Source organism: Lissotriton helveticus, chromosome 3_1 (assembly GCF_964261635.1).
Source record: "Lissotriton helveticus chromosome 3_1, aLisHel1.1, whole genome shotgun sequence".
NCBI lineage: Eukaryota > Metazoa > Chordata > Amphibia > Caudata > Salamandridae > Lissotriton > Lissotriton helveticus.
This window is the reverse complement of record NC_136061.1, coordinates 965156236-965181664: the sequence shown is the minus strand read 5'-3', so window position 1 is coordinate 965181664 and position 25429 is coordinate 965156236. Positions and strand designations below refer to the sequence as shown.

At 44.5% G+C, this 25429-nt stretch overlaps 1 long non-coding RNA gene across 4 annotated transcripts in view; it reads right to left on the bottom strand.

The window, feature by feature from the left end:
* Positions 1–25429, bottom strand: part of LOC144823144 (uncharacterized) — a 683784-nt gene that overhangs the window by 503674 nt on the left and 154681 nt on the right. For all 4 annotated transcript variants that reach the window (XR_013608745.1, XR_013608744.1, XR_013608743.1 and 1 more), the window contains exon 2: positions 12608–12665. This is a non-coding gene — a long non-coding RNA (uncharacterized LOC144823144). The remainder of the gene's footprint in view (positions 1–12607; positions 12666–25429) is intronic.

Here is a 25429-nt window from a genome sequence, read left to right as displayed (position 1 = left end):
CTGCTCCTCTTGAAGAAATACAATTTAGCGCAACTGAACATAATTGTTTTCATTTACAGCGCCTGGTGTCGGCTGCAATCCTGGATCGGTAAATAAAAAGTTATTTGCGTCATTCAGTAGGCATGTGCTTGCACTGTGAAGTATGTATACACCTACACAATGGCACTGACGCCAGTAGCGTCATGACATGTACGTGTTCTTTGCATGTCATGACACTTTGACTGATGCGGCATCGCGTCGCCAAAAAGCAACCTTCCCTCTTTCTGGCTGGCAGGCCTGACGCTTTTTGAAGGCTGACATTTATAATAAAGTCAACCATCAGCATCGCAAAGGTGATAGGTGCTAACACTTGTGGGAGACCAATCCACGCTGCACACTTGAGATTATTCTGAAGAGTAGACAAAACTATACCACTGAAGGCCCCTAGGAATCTATTAACCAACTGCATTCCACGAAAGGTGAGGAACTATGCAATAATACGTGAAACGGTCTGCAACCTGTAAGCTGGTACGAGGTGAGAAGATAGGGAAAAACCTGTTTGAACACACTAGTACTGCTTTTCCTCCACACATCAACCTCCTCGATTCACGATGATCATGACCTAGAAATAATAAAGGACAAGTTCAGAGGAAAAGTTTGGAGAGAGAAAAAGGACAATTTCAGTAAAGGGTGGAGAAAGCAAAGGAAGAAACACAGAAAATGATGCTAAAGAAAGAGAGCATTTATCAGGAGGGGAGGGAACAATTAAAAGGAGGACACAAAGAAAGCGGAAGAAACAGCCAGAGAAACAGGAGCCGACTGTTTTCGGGAAAGTCAAGGAGGCTGTAGCAGTTACCACTTGGAAGGAGACACTCACGGATAACTCTGAAGCAGCAGGCAGGAATGCCGAAAGCGGGTAAGACAGCAAAGGCCAACGATGCCTCAATAGAGGACTGGTCGAGGCAAAAAAACTGAACGCGGTGGGTCGTCAGTGAATTTAGGGAGTGAGATGGAACCTGAGAAAATCAAAAGTAAAAATCATAGATATATCTATAGACGACATACCCTACGCGTACCTTCCCGAGCACGAGCTGAATGCTAATTGGCTGTCAACACTCCAAACCAGGAGGTGTTGGCAGCCATTTTGTGCCTCGGTAGAACCGAGGCACAAGAAAGCTGTGAAACAAACATGCAAAACACGCAAAGGGGGCAGGGTAGAAACACCCTGACCCCCTAGGCCTGCTCAGTAATTAGGATAGCAGGGGGCAAACGGCCCCCCGCAGCACCGGGGACCGCCACCCCCGGGGCTTTGATTTTAATGATGGGGGGCCTCTAAGGCCCACCGAGCCCCGGGGACCGCCACCCCCCGGGGCTTTCTTACTAAGTATGCAGGGGGGCTCATGGCCCCCCCACAGCCCCAGGGACCGCCACCTCCCGGGGCTTCTTTTTTTTCTTTTTTTTTTTAAAAACCTGTGAGGAGAGCTCAAGCCCCCCCACACGCCCCGGTGACTGCCACCTCCCAAGGACTCTAATATGTAAAATAGGGGGGTCCGTGACGGACCCCTCAGCCCCGGGGACCACCACCCCCTGGGGCTTTTAACAGGTGGGAGGGGTCCGCGGGGCCCCCCTCCTGGAGCCCTCGATGGCCCTGGGGACCGCCACCCCCCAGGGCTGGCTCCTGCAGTGTCCCAGGGTGCCCACCCCCGGGACACTGCTGTTTGCGCACCCTGGGACACTGCAGTTTGCTATGGTAGGGCGGGAGCCTTGCGGCTCCCACCCAACCACAGCAAACTGCTTTGATTTTTGAAAGAGAGAGCAGGAAACCTGCTCTCTTTCAAAAATCAAAGCGGATTCGCCTCATTACACCTCTCTGCGACGCAGCCCCCTGGCGCATACTGGAGGTTCTTTGTGGGCTAGTTGGCCCCCAGGGACCCCCAGTATGCAAGGGGAATTAGTTCCCCCTCTGCAAACGCGCCAGGGGGCTGCATTGCAGAGAGGTGTAAAAAGGGGCGTGGCCTCATTACACCTCTCTGCAACGCAGCACCCTGGCGCATACTGGAGGTTCCTGGTGGGCTAGTTGGCCCCCAAGGACCCCCAGTATGCAAGGGGACTTAATCCCCCAACTTAGAACACGCTACAGGGAGCGTTTGCACAGTGGTGAAGGTAGGGGGCGGGGTTTGAGGTGATGTGAGTGCAAACATGCCCTGTGGCGCGTTTTAAGATGGGGAATTAATTCCCCAAACCTAAAACGCGCCACAGGGAGTGTTTGCACACGTTACCGCAGGCCCCGCCCCCTTCCTTCACTATTGTGCAAAATATTCTTGTAAAATCAGCCGAACAACGAATTCCGATTTACTCACCTGTTATCACAAGAGAAGTCAGTGCTGCATCTTTGAGCGCACTACTGATCCTGAAAAGTAATTTTAACCATACTTACAGTAACTTGAATTTCCTTCCATAGGCTAACATTGACTGCTTTCACTTGGAAATTTTTCTAAGTGTGGAGTTTTGGAACTTTAAAAAAATCCTCTAAAATCAGCCGAACGACGAATTCCGATTTACTCACCTGTTATCACAAGAGATGTCAGTGCTGCATCTTTGAGCGCACTACTGATCCTGAAAAGTAATTTTAACCATACTTACAGTAACTTGAATTTCCTTCCATAGGATACCATTGCCTGCTATATAAAATATATATATAAATTAAAAAATAAAAATAAAAATAAATATTACAATTTTAATATTTTTAAAAACATTTTATTTTCAATTTATATTACAAATATGTAATGTAATTTAAAAAATAAAATATCTAATAATAAATACTTTAAAACAATGTAGTAAATTAGTATAAAAAAATATAACAATACATTTAAAAATCATCATTTACAAAACCTTTGAAATTCACTGAAAAAACCATAGGTTTCAGCCACGTTATAGTTAGGAATTAGCATTTAAAATACCTTTGAAATTCACTGAAAAAAACATAGGTTTCAGCCACGTTATAGTTCGGAATTAGCATTTAAAAAATCTTAGAAATTCACTGAAAAAACATAGGTTTCACACGTTATAGTTCACAGGACATTTCACTCATACAAAACCATTGAAATTCCCCCGTTATAGTTAATTCAGCTAACTATAACTCATGCGCCCACAATGCACTGCTGATGACATCACATATTACATCACTCATGACATGGTCAGTGACATCACTGATGACATCTCAAATGACATCACTGATGACATTATCCACGTGAAAGAGTGGCAGACCTCCTCTCATCGTAATATAACCTTTGATACACACCTTCAAAAATAGAAACTAAAATATTCAACAAAATGGTGATACCAATACCAGTTAGAACAACCTATTAATTAATTCCAAAATCTACATACACATCCACTCATTCACCAACAGTTCTAGATAGTCACTCATACACATACTCACTCATCATATGTACTTATACACCTATACATCCTGTTACACACCGATACTCATGCATACAGTTACTCACACACATACGCACACATGCAAACAAACTATCAAACATCCATTTACTTGCATATACAGCTATACACACACCACTGCACTTACTTTTACAGAAACGTACACATACTTACGCTCTTAAACAATCACTTATAGAAACACATACTTATTTACACAGGAACTCTTCCAATCTCTGACACTCTCACATATAATCACTTATATACATCAATACTCACATATAGTAGATTAAAACATATGTAGTTACTCATACAGATACTATTGAGACAGTCATTCACTCACTAACACATCCATACACACACTCATCCACCCATACAGTCCTGCACACATGCTGTCTTCAAAACACATAGTGAGTTACTCATTCGTGCATCTATGCACTAAGTAATACTCCCCACCGAACCATACAGACACTCATACTGATACTCAAAAATCAACTAATAACCCATATACACACTCATGTTGCTACTCACCAACCCATTCAGCCACTTCTACACAAAGTGAGACACTGATACAGATATTTAAATATTTAAACATTACTCGCTAATACATGTATTCACTAAGATACACTTAATAAGTCAATTATACAATCAATTTAAAAAAATAAAACATCCATTTAGATACTTATTCATCCATTTATTCTTTCATCGACCTTTAGATATACATATATAAAAAATATTTATTTTTCAGACAGATACACATTCACTGGATGATGTCATGAGTGATGTCATTTGAGATGTCATGAGTGATGTCATGAGTGATGTAATATGTGACATCAGCAGTGTACTGCGGACGCACACGAGTTATAGTTAGCTGAACTAACTATAACGGGGAATTTCAATGGTTTTGTATGAGTGAAATGTCCAGCTAACTATAACATGTGTGAAACCTATGTTTTTTTGTGTGAAATTCTAAGGGTTTTTAAATGCTAATTCCTAACTATAACGTGGCTGAAACCTATGTTTTTTCCAGTAAAAATATATATATCTGAGGAGATGCAAACAGCGGCATCGAAACGCGTCAGGCCATGGACTTCAAAGGGATGTTAAGCTGCCAGCTTGGTTTAAATAGAGTTGTTACTCACCTGCAGTGCTGTGCGGCCTCAAGCTTCTGGGCGTTTTTGGAGATATATATATATATATATATATATATATATATATATATATATATATATTTCTCACAATGTGATCCTGCAGTTATCGGGTGCGCTCAACAGTGTGTGCGCAGCCCAGGGGTCGGATCCTGACCCAGTATTAATTTTAGAACACAAAAGAGGCGGCACAACCAGATACTTTACTAAAGCCTTTTTAATTAGCGCTTCACCCCACCGACGCGTTTCAGACAAACCGTGACCAAAGCCTTGTTTGGCTGAAACGCGTCGGTGGGTTGAAGCGCTAATTAAAAAGGCTTCAATAAAGTATCCGGTTGTGCCGCCTCTTTTGTGTTCTAAAAAAAAATATATATATATATATATATATATATCTATATATATATATCTATATATGTATAAACACACACACACATATATATATATATATATATATATATATACACACACACACACACATATATACACCTACATGTATACATACATATATACATACATATACATATACATATATACATACACACACATTTCTATATACATACATACACACACTTATACATATATACACACATACATCTATATATTCACTGAAAAAAACATAGGTTTCAGGGGAGTTCTAGTTAGCTGGACATTTCACTCGTACAAAACCATTGAAATTCCCCCGTTCTAGTTAGTTCAGCTAACTATAACTCACGCGCCCGCAATGCACTGCTGATTACGTCACATATTACATCACTCATGACATGGTCAGTGACATCACTCATGATATCACTCATGACATCATCCAGTGAATGTGTGTTTTTCTGAAAATTAAATAAGTTTTATATATGTATATCTCAAGGTCGATGGGAGAATAAACGGGTATATAAGTGTCTAAATGGATGATTCTTTTATTTGTAAAATTGATTGTAAAACGGATTGATTAAGTGTATCTTAGTGAATACATGGGTTAGTGAGCAATTTTTAAATCTGTAAATATCTGTATCAGTCTCACTTTGTGTATACATGACTGCATGGGTTGGTGAGTAGCTACATGAGTGTCTATATGGGTTATTACTTGGTTTTTCAAGTATCAGTATGAGTGTCTCTATGGTTCAGTGGAGGGTATTACTTAGTGCATAGATGCATGAATGAGTGTGTCACTGTTTGTATGTGTTGAAGACAGTATGTGTGCAGGACTGGATGGGTGGATGAGTGTGTGTATGGGTGTCTCAATAGTGTATTTATAAGTAACTACATATATTTTAAACTAGTATATGTGAGTATTGGTGTATATAAGTGAGTATATGTGAGAGTGAGACATTAGAAGAGTTCCTATATGAATAAGTATGTGTTTCTATAAGTGTTTAAAAGAGTAAGTATGTGTAAGTTTCTGTGGAAGTAAGTGTGCTGGTGTGTGTATAACTGTATATGCAAGTAAATGGATGTTTGATTCGTTATTAGCATGAGTGACTATGTGTGTGAGTAACTCTATGGATGAGTGGCGGTGTGTAACAGGATTTATAGGTGTATGAGTGCATATAATGAGTCAGTACATGTATGAATGACTGTTGGGGAATGAGTGGATGTGTATGTAGATCTTGGAATTACTGAATAGATTGTTGTAACTGGTATTGGTATGTCCATTGTTTTGAAAATTTTAGTTTCTATTTTTGAATGTGTGTATCAAAGTTTATATTAGGGTGAGAGGAGGTCTGCCACTATCCTAAGGATGATGTCATCAGTGATGTCATTTGAGATGTCATCAGTGATGTCATGAGTGATGTCGCGGACCATGTCATGAGTGATGGGATATGTGACGTCATCAGCAGTGCATTGCGGGCGCGCGAGTTATAGTTAGCTGAACTAACTACAACGGGGGAATTTCAATGGTTTTGTACAAGAGAAATGTCCAGCTAACTAAAACGCCCCTGAAACCTATGTTTTTTTCAGTGAATTTCAAAGGTTTTTTAAATGCTAATTCCCAACTATAACGTGCCTGAAACCTATGGTTTTTTCTGTGAATTTCAAAGATTTTTTAAATGCTAATTTCTAACTATGCCCACAGAGATAGAACATGTGAAGAAAGAAGAAAAACACACAGAAAGAAAAAAAAGAAATGCAGAAAGAAGCAAAAGAACTCAAGAGGAAGAAAAGTGCAGGAAGAAGGAAAACGTGCAGAAAGAACAAACAGCAGAGCAGAAAGAAGCCTTGTTGCAAAATCATCCTGTACCCTTAACTTTTTCAGACAGGTATTGGTGGTAACTGACTGACTAACCAGTCCTAGAGCCAGTGTTATGTTAAGACATTTGGAATACAGTGAAAACACCTACATACACTAGGGAACACTATGTGTTGAGGTTTCCCCATGATTAGCATGACCTCCTCTGTAAGCCCCTAGTATACAATAGAGCAGGGGGATTAAAACTACCTCTTAAAACGTGCCAAGGGGCGCATTTGCACACTGGTGAGGTGGGGGGGGGGGCGCAGAGGTGACGTGTGCAAACACACCCTGTGACATGCTTTAAGTTGGGGGATTAAGTCCCCTTGAATTCTGAGGGTCCCTGGGGTCGAACTAGCCCACTAGGTACCTCCAGTAAGCGCCACAGAGCTGCGTTGCACAGAGGTGTAAGAAGGGGCACGGCCTGGACAACCTCTCTGCAACGCAGCGCAGTGGCAGTTACTGGAAGCACCAGGTGTGCTAGTTGGCCCCCAGGGGCCCTCAAAAGTGAAGGGGAATTATTTCCCCAACTTAAAATGCGCCACAGGGCATTCTTGCACATGTCACCTCAGGCCACGTCCCCTCCCTTCCCCACTGTGAAAACACACCCTGTGGGCGTTTTAAGTTGGTAGATTAAGTCCCCTTGAATCCTGAGTGTCCCTAGGGTCAAATTAGCCCACTAGGTACATCCAATAAGCGCCACTGCAGAGAGGTGTAAAGAGGGGCACGGGCAGCACCACCTTTCTGCAACGCAGCGCAGTGGAACTTACTGGAAGCACCTGGTGGGCTAGTTGCCCCCAGAGTCCTTCTGGATTGAAGGGGAATTCATTCCCCATCTTCAAACGCGTCATGAGGTGCGTTTGCAGAGTGCAGAAATGAAGGGGCGTAGCCTCCGGCGCAATGCCGGTCTTTTTTTTATTTTTTTATTAAAGAAGCGGGGCTTTGTGGCCCCCCTTCTCCTAATCTTGGCCCTGGGAACCCCAGGGCCTGCCCCCAATTTATTTTTTAAAATACAAAATTAGGGAAGGGGGCTGTGTGGCCTTAATTTGCCCCGGGGACCCAATCCCCCGGGGCATGGCCATTTTTTTATTGTTCTACCTTTTTGGAGGGGGGCTGCCTTTGCCCCCTCCTTAGGCCATTTATGGCCCCGGGGACCCCATCCCCCGGGGCCAGCCTTTAAAAAAAAAATGTATTTAATATTTGAGGAAGGGGGCTTAGATGTAGCTCCCCGTGTGGAAAAGCAATTTGGTTTGCATTTTGAAAGAGAGCAGGTTTCCCTGCTCTCTCTTTCAAAATGCAAACCAACTTTGCTATGGCAGGGGGGGAGCCGAAAGGCTCCCGCCCTGCCACAGCAAACTACAGTGTCCCGGGGGTGGGCACCCTGGGACACTGCAGGAGCCGGCCCTGGGGGGGGGGCGGTCCCCAGGGCCACGACAAGGCTCCAGGAGGGGGGCCGTGCTGCTCCCTCCCACCATTTCTAAAGCCCCAGGGTGGTGGTGGTCCCCGGGGCTGGTAGGTCCCTCACGGACCCCCTATTTTAAATATCTATAGCCCCGGGGTGGCGGTCAGGTGGGCTCGTGCCCCCCACACAGGTTATTTTTTTAAATTACGAAAAACAAACTCGGGGTGGCAGTCCCCGGGGCTGCGGGGGGACCATGAGCCCCCTGCATATATAATGATAAAGCCTCGGGGGGTGGGGGCGGGGTAGCGGACCCCGTGGCTTGGGGGGGGCCTTTGAGCCCCCCATCAAGTTATGTCAAAAGCCCACCACTCAATTCTTCCATTGCCCCCAGGATTTTGCCCCCCCTGGGGGCTAATTACCAATGAAGCACAGGAGCCCACGCTCGTTTTTATTTTTTTTATCGGCAGGATCCGCGCACCCTGCGTGGATCCTGCCTTTTTTTTTTTTTTTTTTAGAATTTTTTTATTGGCCTCGGGGGTCAATGTGGGACCCCCTGAGCAGGCCTAGGGGGGTCAGGGTGTTTCTAGCCTGCCCCCTTTTTGCACGTTTTTTTCTGAGGTTTCTTGTGCCTCGGTTCTACCGAGGCACAAAATGGCTGCAAACACTTCCTGGTTTGTAGTGTTGACAGCCAATTAGCATACAGCTTGTCATCGGGAGGGTGCGCGGATCCTGGGCAGCCATAGATATATATGTGATTTTATTTTTGATTTTCTCAGGAACTACTGAACGGATTTACACCATTTAACTAAGAGGCACGACCCTGAACCAAGAGCTACCTTTTTGCCAAATTTGGTGTAATTCCGTTCAGCAGTTCGGGCTGTAGCTGCGACTAAAGGTTCCTATGGAAAATTGCATGGGGAAAACATGTTTTGGAACTCCCCTTTTTTTCACGGCCCCTGCTTGACCAATCACGCCGATCCAAGCCATCTTCCCGGGCCTGCTTTACTATTGGGCCCTACAGCGCTTGAAGGCGTATTTCCTTCGCAAGGGTTTCCCTACTCTCAGAAGTCTCCCTGTCCAGCGAGGCCCGGGAGGAGATCCAATGGTGGCTGGACCACATGGAGGCCGGGAACGGCCGCGCAATTTTCAGCTCTGCGCCAGATCTGGTTCTAGAGTCCGACGCCAGCACGTTAGGCTGGGGCACCAGGTGCTGGGATCTCTACGGGAGGATTGTGGTCACCCGACGAACAGAAGTTGCATATCAATTGTTTATAACTTCTGGCGGGATCCTTTGCCGTCCGCTGCAGGACGAGAGACTCGGTGCAGTCATGCCTTGTTCTCAAGATGGACAACATTTCGGCAGCCCGATATATAAACCAACTGGGAGGCACCAGGTCCAAAGCCCGTTTGGACTTCGCAGCAAGGTTCTGGCAGTACTGCCTAGACAGCCAGGCTTCGGTCACAGCGGAATACTTATCGGGACCGGAGAATAAGGAGGCAGAATACTTACCAGGACGGGAGAATAAGGAGGCGGATTTTCAATCACGCAACTTCAGGGATTCCAGTCTCTGGATGCTCGATCCAGGCATATTTGAGATGTTGAAGACGCTGGGGTCCCGTATCATTGGACCTGTTCGCCTTGAGATTGGACCACCAGCTTCCCCGCCTCTTCAGCTGGAAGCCGGATCCCTTGTAGGTGGCCATGGATGGCTTCCTCCAGGACTGGAGCTCGGAGAAGGGGTACGCCTTTCCCCCCCTTTGCGATGATCACGAGAACGAATGCCCAGGTCCGGCGACAGACAGCAGACTTAGTTAGAATCACACCCTTTTGGAGGTCGCAAGTCTGATTTCCAGTTCTTCTGGAACTTTCCCGGGACCCTCCAATCCTACTCCCTAACTTTACGACCCTCCTCTTGAGTCCCGACAAAGTTCTGCATCCTCTGGTACAGGCGGACACGCTGTGGCTCATGGGGTGGCGGATTTCAGGTGACGATGGGAGGTCCAAGGCCTTTTGCAGGAGGCTGAAACCTTAATATCCAAGACTTGGGCAGACAGCACTGTCAAGAGGTACACATCTGCTTGGGGCAGATGGTCCCATTGATGTTTGCGACTGGGTTTTGATCCCCTGGTCGCAGACGTTGTGCATGTCATGAATTTTTAGACGCAATTGGCTTTCAGTGGCATGATATACAGGTCAATAAACACCTTTCGCTCAACTGTATCTTCCGTACTTGTGCCGATTAAGGACACATCTGTGGGCGAACACCTGATGGTATGCAGACCGTTGCACAGTATTCGTCTCGTTACCTCCAGAGCCTTGCTACTCTGCTCTTTGTGGGATGTGAACCAAGTCCACAACTTGTTTTTGTCTTGGCAACCAAACAGTTTTATATCCAGGAAAGAGCTTTCGGCCAAGTTGGCTATGCTCCTCTGCCTCATCTCCTGTAGGCACGTCTCCGATGTCAGAGCTTTAGACATCACACGTAGGGTGTTCACTCCTAATGGAGTGACCTTCACTCTCCTCAGAAGATAAAAGTGTCATACCAGGGTTATTTCTTACCCAGAATTTCCAGACTCTCCAAAACTGTGTGTGGTTAGATGTCTCAAGGTATATGAAGAGATGACGGATGAGGTTCGGCCCCCCAGGAGCACGCCAAATACTCATTGCTCTCCGGAAGCCCTTTAAGGCGGTCTCGCCACCGACCATTGCTAGATGGGTCAGATGGGTGATGCAAGAAGCAGGCATTAGCCTCCGTCACTTTGGAGCCCATTCCGCACAGAGGCCAATAGCCTCTAAAACATTCGGCTTGGGTCCCCGTTTAGAGGATATCCTCAACGCAGCAGATTAATCTTCGGACTCCATGTTTAAAAGATTCTATTTCAAGCCAGTGCTGGACATGGCTCACCCCGTTGTGAGCAAGCTTTGAACTAGCCGAATCCTCACCTCCGGTACGGACATAGAATGAAACATTTCCTAGCTAAAGTAACAGAAAGCTTCAATTCTATTAAGGACTCAGAGGCGAGGATTTATCCCAGCCTAGGGTCCAAGAAGGGATATCCCTTCTTGGTACCTGAGTAATTAACCTTGCTTGCCTGTAAGGGATTTAGTGGGACAACTTTGTTCTGTTGTGCACTAACGACGTTTGCTACTCAGTTTTGCAGGCTTTTGTATTTGGGGCTTAGATGGTAATATTTCTCTCTCTTTGTAGGTTCTGATGCAAACAAACAGGATACATGAAGGTAATCAGATGGCTGACTTTGCGCAACAAAAGAGGGCGAACGGACACTGAGAAAGGGCTATGTTGGGCTAGGAGGCCCCTGATTTGACACTATTGCATTAACATGATTGTATGTCTCCATGTGTTTTTTCTAAAAGACCTTTTCCCAAGGGTTCATGGGAAACGTAGTTTTTGTTAATGAGCTGCTATTTGAATAAAGTGAAGAAAGACGGCATCCGAGTCCTTAATAGAATTGAGACTTTCCGTTATGTTAGCTAGGAAATTTTTCATTCTCCAACGAGTCTCTATTGGTCAGGACGCCACAGTAATTCATCCCTCCAATCAATGGGCACTCGACTTTGACCAATGCCCAAACTCTGTGGAATTAACATGACTCCAATTAGGTGAAAAAAGGCTTTCCACTGAATTCGCCCACCGATGTCAGACTACCTAAAAGAATAGAAGAGAGGAGTATAATGCATTCCTCAAGCTCATATAAATCTTGGGTATATCTGCTAAAATACCCATTGATTCTAGGTACAGTCCTCTATTTCATGTACTAAACATAATGAAGGTGGCCTGTCTCCCTCTCTTAACTATAATGTTCACTTCAGCTCTCATAAAAGTAGAACAGGGAGAAAGAGAACTTTGCCAGAACACATGACTCTTCATAGAGATTTACTTCTGCTTCCTCATTATAAAATCGCCAATCTTTACCCAGCAACACATACTTTTTGTTTGAAAACATATGCAGCAGTGTTCATGTCCGTAAATAAACCGCATTAAACACACTGGACTCTATTTATACCCCGAATACTTATCAACTGGAGTTCTCAGAATGTCACAGCTACCGCATAACGTATGCCGCCTACATCCAATCCTAGGGGAGTTTTTAGGTTTTTGTTTTGTAGAACCCCGCCCCTTGGTGTGTGGGGTTTCTCTCGTTTTTAATTTAGAAACAGTGGTTTATATGACATCAGAATATGGAGGGATAGCTTCAAAGTAACTGTGATTTGGCCATAGCCAAGGAAGGAGAATGAGAAACTTGAAATAGTTCACGTTTTTAGTAAGAAAATGAAGATAATGTGTCCTTAAAAAACCTCCCGTATAACTAGAGATATATTCTCTTTGAAAGTGAAAAGACGAGCAAGAGCCATATGTTTAAAAAACAGCACAACTATCTACATTATCATTTAGCACTTACCTGGGTCTCTAATCTTCTTTTCCAATAGAACTATTGACTGGCGCATTACCCCTCCAGCCTAAAAGAAAAGAGAAAGACCATATCACCCAAGGGCAAGGAAGATGCAAAAACTAAACAGACTATATGTTACGCACCAGTCTGACTGTATACCTTCGTTTCCCATTTTTCAGTAGTTGACAGAAAATAAAGTTGGTAATTAATTTGGTGAATAAATGGGCTAACCCTGTCCATCGCTATAGAGGTACCTCAAAGTGATGGTTGCCCTAATATTGGATATAAAAAAATAATTAGAGAAGGGACCTCAAAAAGAAACCAAAAGTCAATTACTCTTCAGTCCAAATATGAAGTTTTATTGCTCTTAATGGTTCATTTAAAAATAATTTTCATAGACTCCTCTACCCATAATAATTATCAATCATGAACATAGGTTCAAGGCGTTAGATTGCTTCTCGTACACAAGATAAAACAAGCTTTTGGAGGCATACACAAATGTTACTGAATTTAACGAATGTTGTGCTACATAACACTTTTTTCTTATTTGAAGATCAAATGTTTCACCAGAAACGGAGGACCACAATGGACTCCCACTTTGTCCATTGTATGCTAATCTGGGGTCCTTTGAGTAAATTCATGCTTCGGATCAAGATCTCTACCATACCGGTGATAAAATAGTTTTGTGGATTAGATTCATAAATAAAAAAAATTCTCATTTGGAATGTTACTGTTGAGGGCCTTGTGGATTGTTGTGGTTTCCTTTACAATAAAGGTTTTAACATTAGATTTACACTGGAATATAGTGTCACAGGTATTGTGTTTTTGGGCATTGAACTATATGTGGGAAATGACAGATTACAAAGTATGTTTTTTTAAAAAGCCCACAGCTCGTAATAGTTTATTGCATGCTACATCATGCCACCCGCGCCACTAGATTACCAATGTCCCTTATGGTGAGCTTCTTCGAACTAGGAGTAACTTCGGTTTGAAGGAGGTGTATAAAATAGAAAAGTATTAACACGATGAATACGTTTAGAGACAGAGGGTATTCAGAAAGAGTGCTTGTTGAAGCTAAATTCATGGAGATAAAGAGCTAATTGTTGAGAGAGAAGAATTGTTGATGGAAAAACCCAAAGTTTAATGACACTAGTCACCATGGTGTCAGGTGGTTTCCAACTACGTTTTCTAAGGAGAATAGGAAAGTAACACAGATATTGAATAGATACTGTGAATTACTACATTTACACACAGATTTGAAACAATCAATACAGATGAAACCACAGATTACTTTTAGAAAAGCCAGCTCACTTCTGAAGATATTGCGTCAAAGTGGCACAATCAAATATGAGAAACACTGCACATCAGGGTGGTTACCAGCGTTACCTGCTGGCTTTTTAAAAATGTAGATTATTTGTCAGTTGTAAATATGTGTTGAACAGATGTACCGAATGTTGTCTTAACAGTAGGATGTATTCCATTTGTACTTTCATGAACTGCAATTCAACCTTTTGTGGTTATACAGTGTTCTGTTCGTGTGGTAAATTGTATTTTGTAATATCTTGTTGATAATGACTAGTGGTCTAAACATGAGGATTAAAATATTGGCAACATTACACTTTTGGGGATTCAGTAAACCAGGTATGATCATGCCTCTATTCAGGTGTGTATATATAGTTGAGTTGATAGTACTGAAGAGCCTGGTTTGGATTTAATACGGTTTGCTGTCAGAGGAACATTTCCTTAAGATTCCTCAAATAGAGGTAGTCGATTCATTTGCAGAAAATCATGGGCAAATGCTAAGATTATGTTTAGCACGGGCATGAGGATGATGCAACTGAGGGGCTTTATAAGCGTCCGAGTCTATAATAGGCATGTGGTGAAAATCTGTAACTTATAAACTTTTTGAGTTTTACTTTGGTGGTTGTGCTGATCTTTGTGTGTTTCATGGATCACTTTAATAAAATGAAGAGCTTCTTACAATGTGCAAAGGAAGACTGAAGAGACTTGAAATATGGATTAAGTTCGCTTTCAGTTGTGTTAGGCTCCGTCATGTCCTAAACGAGATCTCTGAATTTCCCCTTGCCATTTCCGTGTTTCTTCATTTTCAATTTGTGGAGAGTAATGGTGCAACTGTGCAATCAAGTAAATTGAACATGCGGCCTTTTGTAAACATGGATTGGACGCAATTGGTATTCAAACGATCCATTTGGAATGATCCAGGATTCTTTTGTACAGGTATGTGCAGCTTTGTGAGATATTAGTTGGGAGTCTCAAGTATGCCTTTGAGTCCTTTCAAGGTTTTTTGGGGGTCCTTTTTATTTATCTTTTCTTTTGTAGTGACCTTATCATGGGTATTTTACCAGTGCTACAGAAGCGTTAGACGCAGGTAGAAGTGAGGTGTTCGTAGAGCAAGTTTAATTTCCTACCGTATGACTTTGGATAAAAACAGTAGAGGGGCATTTCCCTGTCCTCTTTGTGATGTGATTAACAAATGGGATAATCGATTTTGGGACTCTCGACTTGCGCTATCCTTTAATTGTTAATTGGATTAGGTTACATGAGAGTGTGAACTCATATAACGCATGTTAGAAAATGGAGTTTAAACTGATTTTTATCATATACTCGGCTTTGATATCTCAAATGAACATCATTGTTGTTTAAGGTTGTCGGTGAAGGAGAAACCTTGGGACACAATATTGTAAGTTTGGAAGATTTAATAAATGCATTAAGAATTCAAGATTCAGCGTCTCCAGTCAGAAGTGAATGGTGAACTTTGCTTCGTCCCCGCCACTGGCAGTACCCAGGGTCAGGATGGCTTGTGCTTACTAGGAGACCATGGCATCCCATGAGGAATAAGGTCAAGACTGATTTTCATATGGCTGGGTCTAAACTGGGGTGGCACGGTGAGGAAAAGAACGATTGATTTAACCCAGATCTCTTGACTAGTGATGAATGTTTGATTTGCTCTTCATTCCGTCCATCATCTGTGTCTCTTTGGCTTTCTCGCCCTAAGTGCGCCAGGTATGCCCAGAAGTGGATCTGGGCTCACTGGGCCACTGAATTCAAGCTAGCCTGGCTGATGAGGGGAGATGCCCTAAAAAGGTCCCAGAATGCTTGTCTCTGGTCCAGGGAGGATCTGGCTTGGCAATTCGGGATGGACTGTTCCCATGAGGAACAGGGTCAAGACTGATTTGCATATGGACGGGTCTAAACTAGGTTGGCTTGGTGGGCAAAAGAACGATGGATTTAACCCAGATCTCTTGACTGGGGGTGAATATTTGATTTGCTCTGCATTCTGTTGGTTATCTGTGTGTCTTTTGCTACTATGAGACCATGGGCAGCATTTGCAAAACAGAATCACAAACTGTGGGTCAGTCCAATAGGCAAGCGCTGTTCACCGTCCGCATTGCAAGGCTGGAGGAAGAGAACATACTGTGTCAAATTAATTCAGCCTCTTGGATTCCCTATGCGGTGGTGTCGCAGTGAATGCACCAGGATTGACTTTGGAGGTGGACGCCTGACACCCAGGCTCTCTGAAGTCAGGGGTTTTGTGAGCTGGATCCTAAGGAGCGGCTGGCAACTGGGCAGGGCTTGGCCCATGCCCCAAGCAGGACATCAGTGAGGACTTCATTAAAAGGGAGGAGAGGTTCTGTGAGGGTGACTCTCAGCTGAAGCACCTCTGTCAAAGTGTTCTTTTGACTGCCACTGAGGGCAGTGTGGGGTCCAGGACCTCATCCACCATGGCAAAGGAAGCCCCTTCCTCCGTAGCTAGGCTTGGAGGAGAGACTAAGCTAGTGTCTCGGGAGGTGTCCAGACCACTGGCATTTGCCAGTTACTCATACCAGTTGTCTTTGAGCTCTTCCAAGGGGTTCTGGTAGCCATAAGGATCCTCCGATCTTTCTCAATTCTACTCTTCACAGAGCCTGTCGAAAAAGGAGGCCCAGGCTCTGACTTGAAAGATCGAGTTCCACCTGGCGCTGGATCAGACATTGGGTGACATCGATCCAGCTATATACAGGAGGTTGCAGCCCTGTGACCGTAGCCGGCCCAAATCCAGCACCAGATCCAGAGGGGCGGACAGGAACCGAGGACAGACCTCCCTGCGTAAATCCAGTGCTGGCGCCAACCCTAATCCATGGGGTCCTAGGGCTCTCCATAGGGATAGGCTCGCCAGATTTCATAGCCTCATAAATCTTGCTTACCAGGACAGGGTCCCTCAGGCAAATTCGGGGAGGAACGCAGCGGATGCAGATAGAGGTTCTACGGCTCATGCTTGTGTGTGGGGCCTAAAATGGTAACTTGATCCAGCGCCTTGTCCCATGACTTTGACCAATGCAAGGCAGTCGAAGACCAATTTGAATTCTTACATTTTTTTAATTCCTTGTGAGACTTGCCAGATGACTGAGTGCGATGACTAGCATCAGGATCGGCTCTGCATACTGGCCCGAGACCTGGCCCGAGACCCAAACCTGGAGTGCCACATAACTGGTTATCGTTGAGGGACCAGGCTCTTCCTCAAATTGCTCTGGAAGTGCCTTGGGTTTTATGACACAAAAGTCTTCCGGCTGGGCTTCAGGCACTAGAAGCAAAACCGATGGGGGGCGTCTGTCACAGATATCCGTCTAAGACGGAAACCACATGGTTTAAACCCCACAGGTTTTTTAGGGGACATCCCTAGCACACTGGGAGATAATGAATGCAGCGGGTACTGGTGGATGTAGAATACTGTTCACCTTCATATCCATTTGATGTCGACCATTCCACCTTCACGAACACCCTGTAGTCTTGAATAGCAACGTTTTTTACTGGTTTTCCTCCTACCTAATGCCAGCCCATATCGTTTCTAACCTAAGCATGCAGCCATTAGGGCTCTGCTCATCAGTAACAGTAATACAATTCCCCTATATGCCAATAATGCAAAACTGCTTAAAAGTCTCTGCTGCTCTAAGCCTCCAGTGCCTCAAACACTGCTTCCACTTTGTTCACACTTCGATATCCAGCATCTGCTTGAAGCTCAACCCTTCCAAGACCGTATTCTTTCTCTATCCTGGGCCCCTCCTTGTGGAATAAACTTCCGCTGACACTGAGATGCATCAAGGCTACACCTGTGTTTCTGAAAAAAACTCAAGACCTGGCTCTTCCCCAGCCTCTAAGTCTTCCCTGATATTTCCTGCTGACCGCTCTTTCTGCATTAGCGCCTGGACACTCCTTGGAGTAACGTTTGCACTCTATCAATAGACAACATAGACATTTGCTACGAACAGCGAGTAATGGGCAGTCCAAACACGGCTCAATGACAAAGCTTTATGGCTTTGGACCCGAATTTTCACCCAATGTGAAGTGATGTGGATTCACCCTGGACACAAACCTCCCCCTCTAGGAACACATTGCCAAGTAAACATAAATTACCTGGTAGCAGCTCTCTCTAATAAAGTCAGAAAAATACTCCCAGAAAGCAACTTCAGAACTGCAGTACAATCCCTTGTAATCTTGTGTCAGAATGGTGCAATGTCTTGTTCCATTGTCTCTCAGACTCCACACTGGCCCTTACTCAGGCCATTCTACATGCTGCAGCATGTCTAATCCATTGCCTGAAGAAATATTACTACATCACCTCTAACCTAATGGAATTCAACTGACTAACCTTGCCGGTCCGCAATATATTCAAAGCTGGCTTAATCATTTACAAAGCCATCATAACTAGCACCCTTGCCTAAATGCTAACAAGCTCACCATCTCTGGTGGCTTTCAGCACACCGCAGACAGGAGACCATCAGCCTGAAGGCAATGAAGCGTAAAACAGAAAACACAAGGCAATAGGCTCTCTCTTTCTGTGCGTGAGAATCTGGAATAACATCCCTATATCCAACAGGACCCGTCCAACCCTGGACTAATTTATGAAGAGCTTAAGGAGCACCTTTTTAAAGAACTGTACATCACAAGGCAATAACAGAACACTTCTGCTCCCAAAACCCAGCAACCATTTCAATCATTTGATGACTTTGTCCTTGCCTTTGCCGCTGTACACTATGGTGGTGCCTTCTGGTTACATTCTCACTATACATTTAGTACATACATGCACACATATTCCTTCATCTGTTTCAAAATGTATCCATTGTTAGTCAAGCATTTAATGTTTTAAGTTTAACCAACTTAACATTTGTACTATTGTCCCAATACATCTCACACTACCCCCTCACAATAAATGAGCCAGTCCAAAAATGTATTTGTGCAAAACTCTTCTACACATCTTAAATGATCTTGTTGATCTTCTCCTTCCACATGATTAGGCACCAACCATAAAACCATTAACTGAAAGTCTTCAATACTAGGATTGAATGTTTGCAAATGTCGACCTACAGATGAATGGCCCTTATGTGTCCTTATCTCAACCTTTTTTTCTGACAACCAGATTTTAGGCTTTAGCAGGGTCAGCGCTCTAGGGCCATCCTACCACTGCTGCGGTCCCGCCCACTTTTCCTTTATCTAGAAGTGTGCCGAGCGGACGCGCGCATTTCAAATCTCCTGAAAGAACGCTACAGGCACTGGCAATTCTGCTCGTGTTTTAAACTTGCTTATTTGCACATTTTTAAAACTGTATTGTTTGTTACCTGTACCTTGGTGCCCCTGTTCCGTCGCGGCTGGTGCCGTTTGAGCGGAGGGGTCAACACCATCCCTACGAGCGACTCACTTCCTGGATTTAGCAAGGTCAGCGCTCTAGGGCCATCCTACCACTGCTGCGGCCCCGCCCACTTTTCCTTTATCTAGAAGTGCGCCGAGCGGACGTGCGCAGTTGAAATCTCCTGTAAGAACGCTACAGGCACTGGCAATTCTGCTCGTGTTTTAAATTTGCATATTTGCACATTTTTAAAACTGTATTGTTTGTTACCTGTACCTTGGTGCCCCTGTTCCGTCGCGGCTGGTGCCGTTTGAGCGGAGGGGTCAACACCATCCCTACGAGCGACTCACTTCCTGGATTTAGCAGGGTCAGCGCTCTATGGCCATCCTACCACTGCTGCGGTCCCGCCCACTTTTCCTTTATCTAGTAGTGCGCCAAAGGCAAGCCCGTCTGCGCCCGTCCGCTCCCGGCCGACACCAGACGCCAGGTACCCTGCTCTTTTCTCTTTTATTATTTCACTCTTTATTCTCTTTTCCCAGCCCTCTACACCCTTGGGCTAGCTACCCATAATGGGCATTATTCGCTACACTAACCAGGAGCTCCACTCCTTAAATACAGGCAGGCCGACCTCTACTGTTGCCTACAATCCCAGTAACAATGCTAGAGAAAGGAGAATCAAGGCAGTGAAAAAACGCCCCGCTCAACAGCTTCATCTATCTTGCATGTACTGCAATGCTAGATCGGTGCCTAAACATGCCTTGGAAATATGGGCACTCTTGGACTCAGACAGTCCTGATGTATTATTCAACACAGAAACTTGGTTACAGGAGTCCTCCTCACCAGATATCTCAGTTGCCTTACCTCCCCCCTATAAAATACACAGGCTTGACCGCCCAGGTAAGCAGGGAGGAGGAACGGCAATAATCTATAAATCCAATGATAAGCTTCACATCAATGACTCCTATTTAGAACGCTGGGGTGAAATGTGTATTGTCTCCTTGACCATAGGAAACCAAGAGTCATGGAAAGTGGCCCTCATATATAGACCCCCAGGCACCAAAACTCACTTTGTGGAGAAGCTCGTCGTAGCAATAGCGCCCTACGCTCTAGCAACAGAGAATTTTCTATTATTAGGAGACATAAATTATCATCTGGATCAAACTCATGACCCCCATACTGTTGATCTCACTACGAGTTTCGACACCCTACAGTTAAGCATACTCCCGACAGGCCAAACTCATATAGCGGGACATGCATTAGACCTTATTTGCACAAATTCGTAAAAATTATTTAGATTGATCCAGTCTTGTGGACTGACCAATATGTTATAAAATTTAACATCACGTGTCCTCAGTTCGAATCCAGGAAAATCACTCAGGTAAAACTGAGCAGACCATGGAACAAAATTACCTCAGCATCCTTTTCTGCGCACTTTTCCCCTCCAGCCATTACCGATAAAACTGACCCTAACACAGCCGCCAGGGAGCTGGAATCTGCAATAGTTTTGGCGTTAGATTGCAGTGCCCCAGCCAGAGTGTCAAGACCTAAGAAAAACTCACCCTGGTTTACGCAAGATCTGAAACAAATTAAACACGCAGTTAGAGTAGTTGAAAGGAAATGGCGCCAAACTAAAGATTTGAATGATAGTAATCAGTATAAAATCGCACACAGACCAATATATGAAAGGAATCGCCGAGGCGAAGAAGGCCTATCTTGGTAATAGGATAGCTCTAGCACCGAACTCACGGAGAGAGCTCTACAGTATAGTGAAAGACTTCATAAACCCTCCAGCCAGCCAGCAGCCACTCGTTGAATCTAAAGAATGGGTGGATTCTGTGGCAGCTTATTTCCACGATAAAATCAACGAAATCCATAAACGTTTTCCTCAGTCACCTCCTATTTGTCAGACAGTAGTCTCCCCCACCAACATTTGCAGGGACCCCAACAACTGTACTCGCACATTAAGGGAATTGCCATCATTCACTGAAGCACAGGTTGAGGTAATCTTACACCAAATGAAGTCTGGGGCCCCTGGAAACCCTGCCTCTCCCCAAATTCTATCAAAAATAGCTCCTGCTCTGATCCCTGCCTTAACGAAAACTTTAAATCAGTCCCTACTTCACTCTTCTGTCCCATTACATTGGAAGGAGGCCGTAATAAGACCTATCTTAAAAAAACCTTCAGCCGATCCTAAATTACTCCCTAATTATCGGCCCATTTCACTCCTTTCTCTGTTTGGGAAGATTATGGAATCCCTAATAAACAAACATCTCAAATCACATCTGGAGACACACAAGCTCCTTGACCCCTCACAGTCAGGTTTTAGGGTATTCCATAGCACTGAAACTGCCCTGCTTGAAGTTGTGGACAACATAAGAATGACACTAGACTCCAACCAGTCTGCCATACTGGTCTTGCTCGACCTGTCTGCGGCCTTCGACACCATCTCGCATCTCATTCTCTTAGAACGTCTTGCTGAGATTGGGGTCGAGGGCTCCGCAATATGCTGGATAAAAAGCTATTTGACTAACAGACGGTCCAAGGTCCAAGTAGGTGCCCATTCCTCCAACCTCTATGACAACGATAAGGGTGTTCCGCAGGGGTCCATATTGAGCCCTACGCTCTTTAATCTGTATGTGTCCCCTCTCGCTAAGGTCATTCGAGCACACGGTTTTGGGACCGTGTCCTACGCGGACGACACCCAAATATTGATCACAATTAATCAGAACCCGGACGTAACTAAACTGAGATTTAAAAACTGCATGGTAGACATTCATGACTGGATGACCAGGAACTTTTTAATGATGAACACAGGAAAGACGGAGGTACTGCTGTTTGGAAAGGCAGATAAAATCTGGTCCGATGACTGGTGGCCAGCCTCCCTTGGCCCATGCCCCACCCCTAAATCCTCAGTGAGGAATCTCGGGGTAATAATCGACAATAAACTGTCCATGGCTGAACATATTAGCAGAGTAGTCGGTACCAGCTATGGCCTCATGCGTAGCCTGAGGAAAATCTTTAAGTGGCTTCCCCTCTCAGCTCGTATGCCTTTAGTACAGGGACTTATCGTCAGTAGGATTGATTTTGGGAACACACTTTTGGCCTCAACAAACACCACCCTGCTGGCCCGCCTACAGGTCTTGCAGAATACCGCTGCAAGACTGGTGCTTGACCTTCCCTCCCGCACCCCTTCATTACCTTGCTTAAAAACCTTGCACTGGCTCCCAATACAAAAACGTATTAAATTCAAGTTGTGCTGCCTTGTCCATAAATCCATCAATGGGCATGGCCAGGCATACCTAGAACAAAAGCGTAAGGTCTACCACCCGGTGAGAACACTTAGATCATCCACCAAGTTTCTCCTAAATGTCCCCAGGGTACGTACGGCCAGAAACGGTGAGAGGGCTTTCAGTAAAACCGCTCCCGAAGCCTGGAACTCCCTGCCCCTCCAGATTAGGGCGGAACTGGATTACCTTAGATTCCGCAGACAGCTAAAAACTTGGCTCTTTTAGACCTGCCTCTGCTCTGTCTGGGTTTCTGCTAGGAGTTTTCTGCGAGCGCTCTGAGACCTTCGGGTGATTTATGCGCTATACAAATGTAAATGTAAATGTAGGTTTACCTATGATTTTACCCAATCTAAAGCAATACAAAATGCTTTTCACAAGCTTGCAAGTGCATATATACACACCTCTCCTAGCTTTTCTTCTGGGAGGTATAAAAAATGCAATTGAACTTATTAGTACTAAGGGCCTCATTACGATGTCGGGCGGACTTCGACTGACCGATTAGGATGCAACCGAATAGTGTTCGGTAGGATTCCCATTGACTTCTATGGGAGCCAGTGTTCCGCCCGACAACACAGGCTCCTATGGGGAAATGGGGTGTGTGTGGAAAGCCCTGCACCCTGTCGTGGGGACCCCATTTGCCAACCACACAGTGCAGGGTTTTACAGTGGGATCCTTAAGGTACCTCCTTAGCCCCAAACCGGAGGCAGCAGGACGAAGGGGGGGCCTGCCAGGGGCCCTCCAAAGTCACTTTCCAACTGCCTTTTTTTGTGTCATACAGACTGAATCAGAAAGGCTGTTGGAAACCGGCATCATAATCGCCCGGTAGGAAACGCTGTCAGTAGAGCTTTATGATGCAGTTCCGACCGACACAAATTCTCTGAAAGGCAGTCGGAACGGATTCGGAAAAACCGCGCATTTACAATCCGACCACAAACATCGTGTTCGAGCAGATTGTAAACCAACCGAGTCAGTTGGAAGGTTTCATCACCACCCCTTGTTGTTAAATATTTTGTCCACCCTAAGCGTGGAAGGGTATACTCAGATGTGAGTCCCTTGCTCATTGCACCATCAGGATTCAAGCAAGCCGGGCCGACGAAGGCTGAAATGCCAGAAACCGGTCCCCGGAAGCTTGTTTCCTTCCCAGTGTAAGAATTGGCTTGGTAGTTTGGTTTGCCCTGTTCCCATCATGCACTGGGACAGGAACAGACTAATTTGCATATAGCCAGGTTCTGAACTGGGATGGTGCAGTGAGCTAAAAAACGGTGTTGGATCTAGCCCTGATCTCTTGACTGGGTGAGAGTATTCTGCTTAATTCAGAAACTCTGTCCATCACCACCCCTTGTTGTTAAATAGTTGGAAGGTTTCTGACACGGTCTAGGGGAATCAGACTGTTGTGAGGAGGCTTTCCGCCGACATCATAATGAGGCCCTGAATGTGGAAGGGAAAAGGTATAGTGGTTGATGTAGTACACTTACTACAAAATAGATGGAGTTTATGAATGACTCAAGGGGGGCTTAGAAGGGTCTTAGAGGAGGTTGGTGGGGAGAGACCCCCACCCACAGTAGGGTAAGCCCATTGCTGCTCACAAACTGCACTTCAACATGACCACAGCCAAAAGGACACAAAACAGTAGTGAATGGTACGGGAGCTCAGTGCTGAAGTCCAGCACCACACATGGTCAGCCAATGGTACTGCAAACACCCTCTCATAGAAAACAATGGAAGTAGTGACTTAAAATAAAACTGCTTAGTAAATAATGCTTCTTGCGAAAATTATTTTGAAATACGAGTACATTACATTAAGGGGCAGATTCCGATCTCGGTCGTTCGGCATTAGCGGATTGGATTCGGAGGCTGAATTTTCGTCCGGTTCGTACACAGGTCTGGACGTCGAAGTACGATGCGAACAACGCGAAATATCCGTCCGAATCGTTTCCGGGTCTGAACCGCTCCGTACGTCTCGGCCGTAAGCTAACCGTGGCGCGCAATGGAGGCGTATTCCGACCGAGTAAGTACAATGCTCAATTCGGACAGCCGGATTGAGTCGGAGCTTACGGATCGCAATAGCTCCGGAGATGGGCTTTGGGGTTCCGCATCGGACCCCGTTACCCGCAGCCTTACGACTCGGACACATGGGGAGACCCATGGATCTCCCCAACACAGGCAGGAATGGTGCAAATGGCACCAACGCGTACCCACTGTAGGGGGCGCACTTGTCCGCAACGTACACATTCAGTCAATGGGAGCCCATGTATGCATCGTACGATCGGCTCCCATTGACTTCTATGGGAGTCTGACCGAACCGAGTCCGACAGCATACGGCCGCATCGTACTCGCTCGGTCGGACTGCAGGAGTCCGGATCAGTCGGAAAACACCCCAGATCCGGCCCGGTCGGAGTGCTTTCCAACCGAGAACGGAATCGGACTCTTAATGTTAACAATCATCTAAAAAAAAGATGTAATTATTTAAAAATATTTAACAAGAACTTTTTTTTAATTTAAAAATTAATGTAACATTCATTTTTATTATGACAAATTAAATTAATTCTATACATTGTCTATTACCAAAGCAGAGCTCTCCCTATGGTAAAGTATAGGGCAAATTTAAAACGCTTATTAAACATTACAAAACGTTTGTTAAAAAAAGTATGTTACATTTTAATGTAAATTAAGTGCATATATATTTATTTTAAATGTAGGACAACATAAAAAAATTAACAGCACTGTTAATTTATTTAATGTAAATATATTATATTAAATAAAAATTCACTTTTAGAGATTTTAAAGAATTCACCCAAAGGGAAATTTTGTATTGACTCACACACTAAATATTACAGAGTTATTAATATAATTAATTGAGATCATTTTTTTAAGGTTCTTACAATATTTTATAATTAGATATTTATTTTAAAACACATTTAAC